The following is a 16602-nucleotide window of genomic DNA, read 5'->3' on the forward strand; positions in this document are numbered from 1 at the left end:
GAAATGCAGTAACAGTTGGCACTGGAGGAAATCCAGGTCAGGACAGGAGGTATCAAGTTTGTTCAAGTGCTGTTTGCATTAGGGTGAAAACAATGACCCCACTATAGGGTCCATCTATGTCCTGCTTTAGTTATCATCATCCTTTTCTAGATGCAGCTTCTCCCTCTCTCTCTTTAGAAATCCTGCACCTAAGCAGCAAGCATAAAAATCTCCAGTTATATTGCTGGCATTATTGTATTCTTCCTCTCATTCACACATTTCTAACTGCTCCCACAATGGTTCCACTAGTTTCCTCATTTATTGTAAACCTAATGCAATGGTAGTATCAAAACATCAGCCTGCTTGTTGATCAGCCAAGCAGTCCTTGGTGATTTTCCAAGGAGAAAATATTGCTAAAGGAACAAAAAGTGCACAAAAGTCTATTTTATTTAAATCAAAAACGGTAGGTAAATAAGCAGGATTTATAAACTCAGGGTTTGTAAACATCACTAATACTCTTGGGATATTTCATTAGCTCCTTTTTTAATTCATGTACAGCTAAAGGGTCACATTTGTGAAAAGTGGTTGTTATTAGCTGTGAAAATATTATGATTCACTGTTATTCTCACAATAAATGTAATGTTCAGGGAGTCCTTTATATGGATCCAGTTAAGCAAAGCTCTTAAACTAATGCTTACACTATATTAATGCTATGTACCAAACAAAATAATACATTTCTTGATTTTCCAAGAGGGTTATTGGAATACCTAGTTTGACAGAAACATTTCCAACAATCATACACCCACCACACACACACCCACACACACAAATGCACACTCACACACACAATTAATAAAGGAATTGTTAGGTTTTCTTCTTAGCAATGAATAACTTAGCAAAGAATAATCACGTTGGCAAACAAACTAATTGTAAGTTCCCAGGTAAAAACACCTCCCGCATCTGTGTGGAACAAGTCACATTTAAATCCTGCTTTACAACTGGGACTCCACAATGCCATTGTGCTTACTAGCAATAATAACAGTGCTAATAACAGTGCTAACAACAGTATGATCTTTGCTCTCAATGTCCTTCCACACACAGTGACTGCTGTGGTACTCTGTCTTCACTGGGGTGAAGCTTCTTGTACCACACTGTGTCAGGAATATAAAGGAAATGCACCTCCTCAGCAAATGCACCTGAGTGCTGCTCTGCCCACCCATACCCAAAGGCACATAAAGACCTTCAGTACTTCCCAGCACATGCATTCCCTGGGCATCATGAGGAACGCAGACCGTACCACAAATGATTCCACCCTGCATCCCACCAAATGACACCCTAATGATTTCAGCCTTAGCAAATGTTCTGGGAAATGCAGAGATGGAGAGAAAACATTGAATTAACCTTCTACATGTTTTCAGTTAATCAAAAAACATCTTGCTACATTTCTAAAGAAAAGAATAGTTCAATGCCTTTGTGTTTCTTTGCTGTATTTTAATTTTTTCTTTTTTTTTTTTGGTCGGATAGACAACTAAAATAATTCAAATGTATGAACTTTTCTCAGCAAGTAATGTTTCAACAGAAACCCACAAACAGTTATGAAAAGAAATGTCCACTAGGAATTTTTATGTTAAACCACTGTACACTCTTGGAAAAGAAAAGAAGGTAGAGAAGTAGAAATGCAGGATAGCTTGTTTTCCCATGAGTCAAAGGCATCAGCTCTTGTCTTTTCATGTCATCTTGCTATCAATAAGCTGCTGCTAGGATGTGAACGTTTCCATGGCAATGCATGAACTCTTAGCTTCACTAAGAGCACTGTTCTCCACACAGACACTCCTTCATTTTCTGAGATTATTTATTTTTTCATACCTCAGGAACAAATATGGAAATGAAAACAGAACAAGACAGGCAAATCGTGCATCGGACTAAAACCTACAAAGGCCTGAGGACCTCGGTGTGACTCCAGGTAAATGTCTCTGAGACAACATCATGGCTTTCGCCATAGTTTACGGCTGCTTACTTCTACTTCAGATTTCTGGTATGGAGCAGAGAATGATATCAGGCTCAGGAAATGTTCTGTAACCTGAAAGGCGGCAGTTTGTGCAGAGGAAGCTGCATTAAGGGGCCGGCTTTGCTGGATGCGGGGGATTTCGGCAGGCAGAGCCCTCTGTGCAGGTGCTCGGTGGAGGCGGGGGAGCGGAGCCGGGCGGCGATTGCCACCTGTTGGGACTGGAATGGCAACTGCAGGGCCGGAATGGCACCGGCAGGGCCGGAATGGCACCCGGGGCCGGGAGCCCCGAGGGGCTGACCCGCACCCGGGGCGAGGCTGCCGGAGCGCCCAGCCCGGGCCGGCTCTGCCCGCGTCCTGCCTCCCTCCCTGGGGAGGAGCCAGCGCCACCTCCATCCCCGCAGCGCTCCGAGTCCCTTGCGCTTCAGCCTGCTTGTCAGGGGCTGATTTTTTCTTGACAAACTGTTCAAGTAAGCAAACATTAAGCCGGTATTTACGGGTGAGAAAATCAAGCGGTGCAGCTACTTTCCCTCTCCTCCCCTCTGACTTTTAGAGGAGGAAAAAAACCTTGGAACGAAATTGGTTGGCTGCAAGTGTCCCTCCCTAGGCAAAGGAGGCAACAGGGATAAGGCCATAGCTATCACCTCTGTTGCTCCTTTTGTGATTTCTTTCTCAAGCAAAAAAAAAAGGAGACAGGGAGCTAAATGGCAAAGGAAGAAACTGAAGTGTCCCTTCTCACCTTGCTGTTCCATGTCCAAAACACTCTGGGAGCTACTGGCATCACCTTGAGATGTGTCTAAACACTGACATCATTCTCCTATCACTAAGAAACTCTTGACTGGCTTGCCCTGCCGCTCCTTTCAGGAGACTTGCAGCTCATCCTACTGCTCAGTCATTACCATGAGCCTGACTAGACACTTCGGGTTCCATTCAGATAGTTCTTAAGCTAGACAGCAAAGCCAGAAGGAAAAAGAAGGTAGTAGGTTACAAAAAAATCATGCACAAACAGGTAGGAATCTTGGGAGAAATGCTGATTCAGCACATAGAAAGTTGTAGATAAGGAATTTAAAAAAATCTTGATCTTTAGTTTCTTCTTTGCCTCCATTTATTAGATGGCTGTCTAAGAAAAAATGTGTGACAGTAAATCCCAACAAGTATAGCCCTTGAAGTAGTGAAGTTTGAGGGCAATGGAGATGACTAGCCACGCTGGAAATAAGACCCAGAAACCCATAAAATACTTTAAAAGAGCTTTGTTTTAGGGTGGATCTGATTGACCAAAAATGAGAGACACATTTATTCTGTTCTTAATGACAGGGTAATACAATTTTAGAGCCCAGTTTCTGAGCTCTTTATATCCCATCCCTTCTGCCTCACAAAACTTGTGTGGCAACTTGTGCTAGACTCTCAAATACACTCAGCATGACTTTTTTTTCTCCTTAGGTTTAATGTTTTCTCCTTAGGAATAACACATAAATATCTCTGGCATTAATTACTTTGTCTGTTTATTTGCCAAGTGGTTTTGACAGCTCTCCTTGATCATGGGACAACAATTCTCTTTAAAATACTTCATTTTCTAGACAGCCACCTTAAGTACAGACAGTTTCCTACAGCCAGGTAAAAGAATATTTATGGAACTTCATTGTTAAAAATTGATCTGTTACTGCTCTTCATCATTTGGCTGGTCCCTGCTTTCCACAGTCTAAAATCCCACCCAGTCAGAATCTCACCAGAGTCACATATGCAGAGGGATAGTCAGGATCTTCAGAACAATGAATTTATCTCTCAGCAACCACTGCCTTCCCTCACTTTGATAAATCTTCCTTTTCACTGAGCATATTTCCAGAGCCACATTTGAAGTTCAAGTGTTTTTCAATGCTTCCTTCTGAGAGGCCAATGAATAAAAATTACATCAGCTTCTGACTCATATACCTGTTTGAAGCATTTTTAACCCTAAAAGCATTGTTCCTCACAATCCAAAATTAGTGTAGGGCCTGTGACCTGTAACTAGCAACAATGATCTTACTGGTTCACTTGACAACAACATTAGTTGATTTCTCATAGATACTACCTTAACAGTTGTCATAATGCTGTCATTGTAACAAATATTACCTAAAGATGCTGAGCTGTGACAGCTGGGGATCCAACACTACAAACTTTGTGGCTCACAATGAACCAATCATTGTGAAGAGTTAAGTAATAAGAGTGGCTTGATCATGTTGGTCAAAAGCTGGAAGGGGGGGGACTCTCCCTGGCCCAAACAATGCATGAGGGTACAAGATAAAAATCACAACACTCTTAGAATGCCATTAGCTATGCTAAATTCATTGAGAATGTCAAATACATTCAGATTCTTTTTTTTAAATGTTGTCATTTATCCACTTTCAAAACATTTGAATGAAAAGTGGCTCAGCTTGAGACATGGCATAACTTATGCTCATGTTTGTCCATTTCTAGTACATTTGAAGATAAATTATATGCTAGAATATGGTCCCAAACCCACACAGGCCAGTGGAATCCTGCAATGGACTTCAGTGGGCTTTGGGATTACAACAGAATGAGAAGTACTGAAGGTAAGAAGAAGCATTGACAGAAGACAGCACTTTGAAAGGCCTACGTTAAGTTCCTAAGCACCATCTCCACAGGAAAGGAGAAACACCAGCATGTCTCTCAGCAGTCCTTTCTGCCATGTAAATTATTTTCAAGGGGTACCAGCTATCATCCCACAGCAACACAACCATGTGGAAGCCCCTCTGGATTCTCAGCCAACTTCAGACGCTGCTGTGGGAATGCTGCTGGGAAGATCATTGGCAGGACCCAAGGCTGTCCTCCCAGGCCAGAGGTAACGAGGAAATAGCACAGTAGTTGTCCTGCACTGATCCCACAGCTGCTGCACTCCTGCACACATGCAAGCTTGTTTAAAGAAAACGTGATGAAGTCCTTTCCTCTGGCACTCCACCACAGGGTATAAACACACTCCTGCTTTCCATCGCAACTCAGAGTTCTCATCCTTCCTGCTTTGAACACGGAGCTAAAACCTTTCTTTGCAAACTGGGAGAAAGTTCACAAAATAAGTTGGGGCTAAAAACCCAGTCTTTTCCCATCACCTTCCCCAGATCCCTACCAACATTTCTTGCCTTCTCCTATAGCAAGACAATCAAGGAGTTGGAGATAAAACAGTATGAGATTTAAAAATTAGTATAGTGTAAATTAATTTAGATCAACAAACATTAAAGTTACCCAAACACAGCCTTGTAGGTTTTGCACAATGTCACTGTGAGGAAAGTGAAGGTTTCTTTCAAAGGAGGTCATTTCGTTAGTGATGAATGAAGAAAAATTGAAGGCAACCTCTGAAGTACTTAGTGAACAGGATTGCAGCCTTTAAACCAGGTGAGGGTTTGGGAAGGTTCTAAGAGAGAATATTACAGGTTCCTCGCTCAACCAAACATATTTTTATACCTTATAATGTCTAGATTCACTTATCAAATAATACATTCTCTCAATTTTTTGTTTCTGGTTTCATACAAGTTAATTACAAATTAAATTATTTAGATACGTTTCCAGCCTGAGCTCTACTTAAGTTTTTGCCTGTGTATGAATCAAAAGAGCATGAACCTGTTGAAAGTACTCTTATTTGGTGATAGAATTTGATGCAAACTGAGGTAGGACTTTGTAAAGAGAAATTGAATACTACAAAGTAAATCTGCACAAAATATTATATTACATGATTTTCAGCATTTGCCAGTCTTTCTTTAATATTTTAATTTCTTCAGTTCTGCTTGTGTATGCAAGATAAAATTAATGTTTTCTTAATACCAAGGAACCTTATGTTTTCGGTATGTTTATCACTTACCTGTTTCAGTTTCTTGATCTTGGGCTGGCATTGCATAAAATCTGTCCTTTTATCTGCATTCACCGAGTTTTATATCTTGCGTACACTCAAGACAGCTTGCTTTTCATTTCTGTTACTGTTTTATTCTGAAAACATTTTTATTGCACCCCTGAGAAATTTAAGACAATATCTAATTTGGAGACATGGCATATCAGGAAATCTGGATTGCAATTTTAAGTTGAACACAAACCAGCATCTAGCATTAGACATCAGCTAAAAAAACCCAGATTTCAGCCCTAACAGAGCCATGCAGGTTGTCCTCACATTTGAAAGTCACATTATCAGGGATGAAGGGGAGAGAAGCAGGGGCATAACTTCTAGAAGATTCAGTCTAATATTATTGTGGCGGCTCTTGAGAGGCAGTCATATGCCATCAGGACTTGGTATGGCCCATGGAGTAAAGAAAAAGGCATGGGAGGTTGGCTGGTGGCACCAAGCCATCAGGACAAGTTCTTCCTGGGCCAGCTAGGGGGGGACAGTCTGCCAGCTCTGATGGTGATTGCTTACAAGCAGGCAGTGATGGCTCAGCAGAGGTGATGGAAGGAGTTCCCTAAAGCAACAGGGCATCAACCAATGGTCATAGGCTGGACACCTCCTTTGCTCATGCCAGGGTCCTGGAAGGTCAGGCTGGCTGCTGGTGAGGGTGGGGGACAGAGTTATTGGGGATTGAGGGAGTTGGGTTCACACTCATGCTTTTATTCAATCCCCCACACAAGAAGCTTGTCTGCCCTAGACAATGGCTCCATCCCCATCCCATCCCTCCCTGTCTCTCTTCTAGTCTGTGTTTCTCTGTCTGTTTTCTGCCCTATATTCCTGTCAAAGGGCAGGAGCACCTAAGGCTGAGCCCAGGTGTATTTCCTGCTGATTTGCACTGCAACATCTTGCTTAAACCTACTCTGCAAACAAATTTACAGTTAGCTAGAGTTTTGGCCTGCATGAACCAGAATCAAATGAAATATTATTCCTGGCAGAATATTCAGCTCCTCCTAAGACTATAGAGCAGGTACAGACTTTTTCCAGAGATCAGTTCCAGTCTCCTCTTAGTTCTGGCTGTTATACCACAGATCCCTTTCACAGACCTGGTCAAGTTTGGTCAAGCTCCAATCTTGACACTATTTAGTATTTCAATCCCTTTACTGCTCTTTGAAAATGTTTCCAGAACCCTGTTGTTTGGAGCAGAAACCTCCTCCCAGTATTGAGGGGATATACAAGCATTTGACAAAAGTGTACTTTGCATATTTAGTTCTGTCTTAGGACTGGGGAAGGACTATGTTCCCAAGGCTCCTTCCAGCCTTACAATTCTGTGACATAAATTTATTTCCCTGTGTATTCATCTCTCACTCTTTACAGATCCTAATCAGTCTATTTACCTCTGGCTTTCAATGGTCAGCAACTATTGCTCACCTTATGTTGGCACAGTGCCTTAAATATAGACCTTTAAAAGGTTTTTAGATCAAAAAAAAAGAAAGTGAAAGCACTTCATCATTCCAAGAGTATTAACATATTTTCTACAGTTAACATACAGGTAATCTAGAGTAAGGTTAGCAAATATTTTTTTCCATAGACTACAGTACAATACTGTATGTAATAATATACCATTTCAGCGAGGCTGTGATGTATCACAGGTATCAGCTTGTCTACAGTCACTTGGCTAGTAATTATGTTCCTCTCAGAACACCTCAATAAAAGAACTCATTGTATGGTGGAAATTCTCACTTTGAATGTGATCTTATCTAGATAGTATTGGCAAGTCTGGGTCTTTTTCATTGTTTGTTGTTATTACTCTGGAAGGCAGCTTTTGGCTTTTTATCTGATTTGCTGTTGTTTACAAATTGCTTAGTGAGTGTAACCTCTGGGAAAAGAATATTAATGATGAATTGGCAGCCAAGATAGAATATTAGCAAGCATGGCTTCATAGTTTAGTAGCTTGAGCATTCAGATTAAAGTGAAGAGACCTAGGTTCCCACCCTGTTTTACAAACCATCTGTGTACTCTAGTCAAAGACTGCTTGACATAAGTGATTTTTGAAACAGGAGTCCCATGCTATTTATCTCCCAGGTGAACAGCCAAAATACATAGATAAAGACCAGACCTTTTTTTACACCTTTTTTCACAGCTACTCTCAAATCCTATGAACAATGTCGCAACAGTAACAACAACAAAAAAACAAACAGGAAAAAAAAAGAAGCACAGTCTTTGGAGAAGGAAAATACTGATTCTTTTTTCAGAGGGAAATGGAAAGTGATGTCAGGAGAGGCAGAACTCTGTGTTGTAACCAGGGAGCTATTGCTTAGCAAGGGGACACTTACTTGGAAAGAAAGCAATGGTCCCTGCATTGTCACCTGCAACCAGGGCAGCATGCTCTCAAATTGCTCACAAGATCAAACTCCTCAATCTAGACAGGTGGAGGAGCACCTTCAATGAGATCTCATATGTATTCCTTTATTTTTCAGTAAAATGGGAATGCCACACTGTTTGATACAGTGCCTCAGCTGAGAGAAGAGCTCACAGGCGGCAACCGGATACAAATTGGTTTATTTAATAATCTCAGGCAGCTGTCAGTGGGGATAGCTGAAATGAACTTAGTCCAACACTAAGTCTTACTTCAGATGACCACACTCCTTTCTCAGACCTTGCCATAACCTAGCATTTCTGTAACACATGTACCTCAATACAATACTATTTCTCAGTCATGCACAACAACTAGCTATAGTGCTGTGGAAGTCTACTTTTCCCATTTTCAGTATTTCACAACCATCAAAAAAACTGTGCAGATGTTCCACAGAAATTGAGCATAAGATGACCTTCTTTTGCTCATTAATTTATGGTATATTGAACAAACTGTAAATGTTGAATTTACGACATTGTGCTTGTCACAACATCAGCATTCTTTGCACCGACATAGGATTCAACATTTCATTCTCCTTTTACAATTATTTTGCCAAAACATGGCAAAAATCATATCCACAGAAAGCCTAACTAGCCCTCAAATAATCTATAAGTGGTCAATACCTACCTACAGTTCAGCTAGTCTGCAGGAGCTTTGTGATCTCCAAGGGAATTACTTGCACATAAGAAAAACATTGATTAATTTCTTATGTTTTTTTAAACACTGGCAGACATATGACATATATTGTTAGCTCATTGTTTAAAATTTCATAAAGGGTGGGGCATGCTATGAGTACTTGTCTTTCATGTACCAGTGAGGAGATTGCAGGTGTCACCATGTTCAGTTGAATTGAAATCTTCTCAAATTTTGACCCATGTGGCAATTCCTTCCCCAGGTATCAGAACCTGTTCTCAAGAAAACCTTGCCCTGAAATCTTTGGAAGGACAGCAAATCTGCCTATTGAGTCTTCTTTCTCTTTTCTTTCTCATTCTTCCCTTAAATATGTACTTCAAACTTCACATAATAAAACCTTTAGGCATCCCATGTGATGATTAAGAATTTCAGCCAAAATTTCAGCCTGTCATGTCACCCCACTTTTACCCCTGGTTATGAAAAAAAAATAAACTAGAAACTATGGAGAATACTACTCAGAATGACTGAATAGAGGAAAAAAAGATTAAACTAAAAATTACTCTAAAATTGGAAGGTCATCTCTTCTATGCCTTCCTAATCAGGATTAGTTGTTGATGAGTGAGGGGTGGGCCACTCTCCAGGTTTTTAAAAGTCTGCATGCTGAAGATCCCATGATGTCCCTAGTCCAGGGTTAGCAGTCCCCAAGCAAGACATGCCACTGTGGGACCAGAGAGTTGTTCCAGACAGTGGGTGGTCCTGTCTTGCCTGTGACACAGCAGTCCCCAAAGCATCAGGCAGAGCAATGGGCCGTTGTACTGCCTCCGATCCAGGGTATGCCTCAAAGAGCAAGTTTACACTTTTACTACTAAGTTACTTACAGGTTTTTCACTTAAAAAAGAGCTCAGCTATTCCAGTAAAAAACAAATCAATCAAATACAAATAACACCATTGTAATGAAACCAAACCTCCTCCCTTTAACTTTCCACCCTGCATTCAACTCAAGCCCACAAATCAAGAAAGGCTGAAAAAAGAAACTCGCCATAGTAAATATTAAAAAAAAAATTATTTTAAATCAATTATTCTATTTATCCAGGCTCCTAAAATGATTGAGTGATAGGAAGGAATTCCAAAAATGTTCTTTTCCTCTAAAAACTGGAAGTCTACCTGAATAAAATTCAGGCACTGAGTATTACATAAACACAATCCATAGCTATCAAATTTAGAAGAAAGAAGGGTTAAGGTAATTACAGTCTTCAAAGCATCTCTTTTCTACTGTTGTTTCTAGTTACTTGATGATGCATTAGATAGCACTTCAAATGCATATCATTGGTGTTTATATGGTAGAAAAAATAAGTATTAAAATTAATGTCTGTAGGTCTTCTCAAAACCTTCTCTTCTGCAGACTGAACAACCCCAACTGTCTCAGCCTTTCCTCAGAGGAGAGGTACTCCATCCCTCTAATCCACCTGATGGCCCTACTCTCAACTCACTCCAACAAGTCAATGTTCTTCCTGTGTTGGGGATATGAAGTTCAACAAGTGAAAGTGCTGCATTCTGCACTTGGGACAGAACAACCCTGGCTGTACAGACAGACTGGGGATTGAGAGGCTGTAGAGCAGAACCACTGAAAGGGATCTGAGGATTCTGTTCAAAGGCAAGTTGAACACGAGCCAGCAGTGCCCTGGCAGCCAGGAGAGCCAAGCGTGTCCTGGGGTGCATCAGGCACAGCATCGCCAGCCAGGCAAGGGAGGGGATTGTCCCACTCTGCTCTGCACTGGGGCGGGCTTTGGGTGCCACAGTATAAATAAGAAGGGTATAAAGCTATTAGAGAGAATCCAAAGGAGGGCAAAAAAGATGGTGAAGGGATTAGAGGAGGAGCCATATGAGGAGCAGCTGAGCTCACTTGGTTTGTTCAGCCTGGAGAAGAGGAGACTGAGAGGAGACATCACTGCAGTCTACAACTTCCTCATGAGGTGAAGAGGAGGGACAAGCACTGACCTCCTCTCTGAAGCCAGTGATAGAATCCAAGAGAATGGCCTGATGTTGTGTCAGGGGAGGTTTAAGTTGGATTTCAGGAAAAGATTTTTCACCAGAGGGTGATTGGGCACTGAAAAAGGCTCCCCAGGGAAGTGGGAGTACCCAGCCTCACAGAGTTCAAGAGGCATCTGGACAACACTCTCAATCACATGGTGTGACTCTTGGGGTAGTCCTGTTCAGGGCCAGAAGTTGAACTTTGGTGATCCTTGTGGGTCCCTTCCAATTTCAGATATTCTATCGCTCTATGAAAATTTTGCCTGAGAAAAAAGTTTCAAAGTTTCTGGGAAACTCAGCATATATATGAATTCAGTGCCAAAGGAGCACTACCTTTGCAAAGCACTATTCTTTTATTATCTTATTCACTACTATAAAATCATCTTAATGTATATTAGGTGATTGGGTACCATTTCAGCAAAATAAGATAAAATATAAATAGACTGCATCCTTTGCAGTCAAGCTAATTCCACTGTTTTTCTTGCCAGTGGAAATCCCTAGTTCACCTCTTTTTCTCATGCCAGTTTTCCAGTCATCTGATTTTCAACTTAACTAGAGCTAGGCTTACACAAACCACTTGAAACAGTTACTTATAAATGCTGCAGTGCTACTTACATCTTATTCTGTCCCAAGTGGTTATCATGTATTATTTACTATATTATTTGACAGTAACTGCCACAGGCCTGCTAGAAGAATTGGTTTAAATGCATAAAGAATACAGATACATAAAGAACTGCGTATCTTGGGTGTTTTTAGATCTAGTCCTGATTTAATTAACCTAAAGCATGTAATTTAAATAGGAGGTGAATGCATGAATACCTCTGTGGCTGAATTGCAAATCAGGAGTTCATAAATTAAATCACAGCTTGCTTAACATTCATAAAGCATGCCCGGAGATTTGATTTTTTTCCCTACAATGCAGGGAGCAATTCAAATAACACTAAAAATTAATCCATCATTGGGTTTTTGCTCATGCAGTAAACAGCACTCTCTTCCTGAGGAGAAACCAAACTAGGTAAGACCAGCAGTTGTAACCCAGTTTTCCTTAATCTGTGGGATAGGGACAAAGGAAAAGAAGAAAAAAAAGAAAAAGAAAAGGAAAAAGGAAAAGGAAAAGAAAAAGGAAAAGGAAAAGGAAAAGAGAAAAAGAAAAGGAAAAAGGAAGTGTTAAGTCTTCTTTTATAAAAGGGAAAAAGAAAAGAAGAGCTTGCTTTTCTGTTTTTGCACTTTGTTTTCTTTGACAAAAATATTTTTACAACCCCAAGGCTCTCTGGCTTTTCAAGCCTTTTTCCAGGAGTTCTCCTAATGCAACAGCATTGCACTGTTAAGAGTTCATATGCAGTGGATGGCAAACAGTGGCCAAAAAGAGCAGACAATCATACAAGAATATGAATTGTTGTAGAAAATATCTGCATGCCTAATATTATAGTGCTATATCTTTGGAAATAATTGAACTCTATCCTTAACTGCATTGCCTACTGGCCGTCATGATGCATGGGTAGAGGAAGAGACATTGACATTTGAAAATATTGCATTAAGTACAGATGGGTGTTTCAGGCAAGACAGGGCTAAATACATAATGCCTACAATTCAATTTTGTTGTTATTTACAGCTGACAGTGGATTTCTGATGAATGTGTAAGGATAAAGATAGGTGTAGGTGGTTCTCAGACAGTAGAAAATAGCATTAGCATACCATACTTGTCTGTGAAAAAAAACCAAGGTTACAAATAGATGCCAGGGAAGGCTCACTGACAGTTCCTCATGGATTATTATAGCTCATTATTATGGTATTCATAACAAAAACCCTTCCATCTAGGGGAAGGGAAGGGAAGGGAAGGGAAGGGAAGGGAAGGGAAGGGAAGGGAAGGGAAGGGAAGGGAAGGGAAGGGAAGGGAAGGGAAGGGAAGGGAAGGGAAGGGAAGAGATAAGTCATCTCTTAGCAAATGCAAAGATATCCTCCGTCTTGGGAAGTCCCTATGTGAAAATTTATGGAAACCGTAAGAAAATCTGAAGAAGCACTGCTACATGCTGGCCCTGCTACTGTTGTGTTACAGACAGCACCTGCTACTGATCACTAACAAAGACAGGATTTAGGCTGACATCTTTAAATTCTTCCTCTATATATGGTTCTCTGAATCATAAATAGTATTCTGGCTTTTCCAAGTAAACATAGCCCTGATCCTTCAGTGGTCTGAGTCCTACAGAAACATATCACTAGGTGGGATCTTAACTTCAGCATCTGCTTACTACTGAGTTCAGTGAAACTGCTGCTATGATTCACTTTAAGTAAACCCTAAGGACAGGATTCTTGTACTGTCTAAGGACACCACGTGGAGTCAGTGACACAAGACTTTTTCTGAAGATACAACAGGAGACCACGTGAACATTAAAGGATATCTTTAATGGCAATGGATGTCTATGTTCAAGGGACTGAACTTCATCCTGTCTGAACTGGTCACTGAGAAAGCCCTTGTCAAGACTGAGCCCTCTAATTCAAATTGAGTGGCCCACATTTCACAAAGCTTTTTTTTGTTTTGTTTTGGATTTTTTTAGCTGTTAATGCACATGTAAATATTCTGCTGCCTTGGAACACCAAGAAGGTACTAATATCCAAAAGCCAGAGGTAAAGATATGCCCTGGGACCTGCACTGGAGAAGGTCAGAACTTGAATATTTCTTTCATTTGGTTGATTAATGTAATTCCAACCCTTTGAAAATAATAGGAGAAACAACAGCAAGTCCCAATACAATGGTGCTGGGTTTGAAGATCATTCCATGCAGGGAGGGAGGGATAGAAGGAGACAAAAGGTCTTGGTATCTGAACTGGAGATTCTGAGATTGCTAAAACATTTCAGAGCACCATGACAGTGCTAAAAACTAATTTTGATTCAACTTTTCATTTTAAAATTTCAATTAGAGCAGATGAGACTAATAAAAACAAATCATAGATGAAAAAAAAAAGCATTTTGTAAGTAAAACTTTGCTCCATGTGAAATTATTTTTTCTTGCAATTCTTTCTTGGCAAATTTTAAAATGTCAGGTTTTGTATACAGATGAAATTAAAGTAATTTTTTAAAACTGTAAGCTTCTCTGAGAGAATGAATTTGTAGTCTGTGTTTCTCAGACAGAGATTCTGTGTGGGCTTGAGAAATTTAGGCTGGAACAAGGAATTTTTGAAGGATACATGAAAAGATGCAAGTAAAAGTAAATTATTGACATTTTCTCTATTAAACAATTTTAACGCGAATTGCTCTTTAGCTGCTGGACTTCTAAATTACATCCAAACCTTGCTTAAACATAAGGACAAGGTATTCTAAATTAGTGTTATGGCCAGACTGAGAAGGCAGCCTGTGCTCTCCATTTGTGGAGTTGTTTGAGATATAAATGAACTGTATCAGGGTGGGTCACTTATTTTTTGGTGCCCCCAGTTTCAATCTGGAATATAGACTTCTGACTGCATTTACAGTGTCCTTCTAGAGAGACATTTCTGAGGGAGGCAACGGAGTTGATCTTTTCTTCTATCTGGAGGACCATATGAAGGAGGACACATGCTGTATACATAAAATGTCTCTCCACAGGTAGGCTGTCTTCTCTTTTCCTCTCCCTCTTTCACCTTTCTTCTACTCTTAATGCTAGAAATAAATCTCAGAAGTTCGGTGGTCTTTGTAGGAGGTGAGAGTTAAGACCAAAATAAAATTAAAGATCACATAATGTGAACATTGATAATACCCACACTTGTACATCCTTAAACACTGTTCTGGGATTTAAAATGAGCATTTTTTTGATAAAAAGGGAAAGGCTTCCAGCCTTCAGGGCACAAATCTGTTTCCCAGGATGACTGGAAACATCTGGTAATCATGCCTCATTGCCTCTGCCACACAAATATCTATTAGATGGAATGAGCAAACACTGTAAATAGAAGATATTGGATAGTTCTAATAGCACATTGGGACAAAATTAGTCCTTCACTCTTTTAAAAATCAAAGTGTCTGCTGTTGCATGAAGCTACTCTACTCATATTTTTCCACACTACCAAAGAAAAGTTCAAATCAATAGTTAAAAATAGAAAGATATTTATGGTGAGAAGACACACGGTCCACTAATACCTGATGACAGATATGGTGATTGATACACCTTGGTTTATTTGCTAGTGTTGTGTGTAGAACACCACAAAAAAGTAGTGAGGAAAATTTAGACCCCTAGGTAATAAGTGAGGAATCAGTCCTGGCACCACCAAAATGCACCTGTCAGAACAGGCAGGTGCTTTTGTGGACACTCAATGCAGTGAGGGCACGGCGTGGGATCTGAATGCATGTTGACACATCCACCAGCAATGAGCCGTCTGACAAGGCACCAGACAGGGACTGTGCCCACCCCCATTTCAGGATTCCATACCTTTGTGCATGCACTGTAGTCTGGAAGCAGAAGTGAGGAGTAGCAAACAACTCCTTTGATCAGCAAGGTCCAGTGGGTCAACTGATCTTTTCTCCCCCACTCCTTTCTCAGATCCACACAGATCATGAGACCCAAACAACCCCTGCTCAGTGGTTGCAGCTCACTTGCATCCCTTTCCCCCTCTCCAGGGCTGGGACAAGCAGCACCAGAGTCTATTTCAAAGGAACAAGTTGATACTTTATTATACCACAAACTTAAAAGGAAAACTAAGCAGAATTAATTCAAGAGAATACAGTACTAACTGTATTGAAAAGGTACAAGTCCTGAAATCCTACCTCAATTTATACCCAATAGAGAAAGATGATGGTCCTTATTGTTACAATGCCATAAAAAAAAAGAAATAGATACAGATAAACTGATGGATAAACTCCGTGGCTTCAGTCAACAAAAATTTCATGGTCATGACATGTTCTCATGGGCAAATTATCCCCTGGCAATTTGTGAAATTGAAGACTAGATAAATTTTACTTGGGTGCTTAACAGAGGCACCCATGTTAGGGATTTTGTGGTCCAGCATGGACACAGGAAACAAAGACAGATGCTTCCTCAGGAGAGACAAATGCCTCTTGCATGATTCAAGTCACTTTCCACTCTGCCACTACTACTTCTCCCCACTGTAGCTCTCTTCTCCATCCCTCCTGTACATCTTATAGAACTGGAACTCTTTCTTCACTCCTGGCAGAAAGGGAATTTCATTATGGATGGGCTGGAATAATAGCAGGTGCCAGAAGAGAAGAGAAGAGATACTGGAAGTTGTTGCACTCTTGTGATACTCATGAACAAAGGAAAGTTTTCCTAGTAGGACCTGGAAGGGAAGAAATAAACTATCTGGCTTCCTGAGTTAATTATTAGAGACAGATTCTCAGCTGCAAATACCTCTTCTGTATTACATCTGAAGGATCCTATGCATTTGCCTGTATTTTGTGCTTATACCCTAACCCCACTCAGCATCTGATGGTCCAATGGTCTCCTGGGCACTTGCATTTAGGGAGCCCCATTGGAAGGGCTTCCTGACTTACCAAGTGTGCTATTGGAAAGCATGAATCGTGGGGTGCTCTGAAACCAGCTTCACAATACTTAAATATGAAAAACCTATATTCATTCAAAGAGGGCAGACTGACTTCAGCCTTTCTTCTGCACAGATGATTCATTCCAGGAATAATGAAATGTCAAGGTTTTGGCAACCCATCCTCCCACAATCTGCCATATCAAGGCACAAA

The sequence above is a fragment of the Corvus moneduloides genome, chromosome 3 (assembly GCF_009650955.1).
Source record: "Corvus moneduloides isolate bCorMon1 chromosome 3, bCorMon1.pri, whole genome shotgun sequence".
NCBI lineage: Eukaryota > Metazoa > Chordata > Aves > Passeriformes > Corvidae > Corvus > Corvus moneduloides.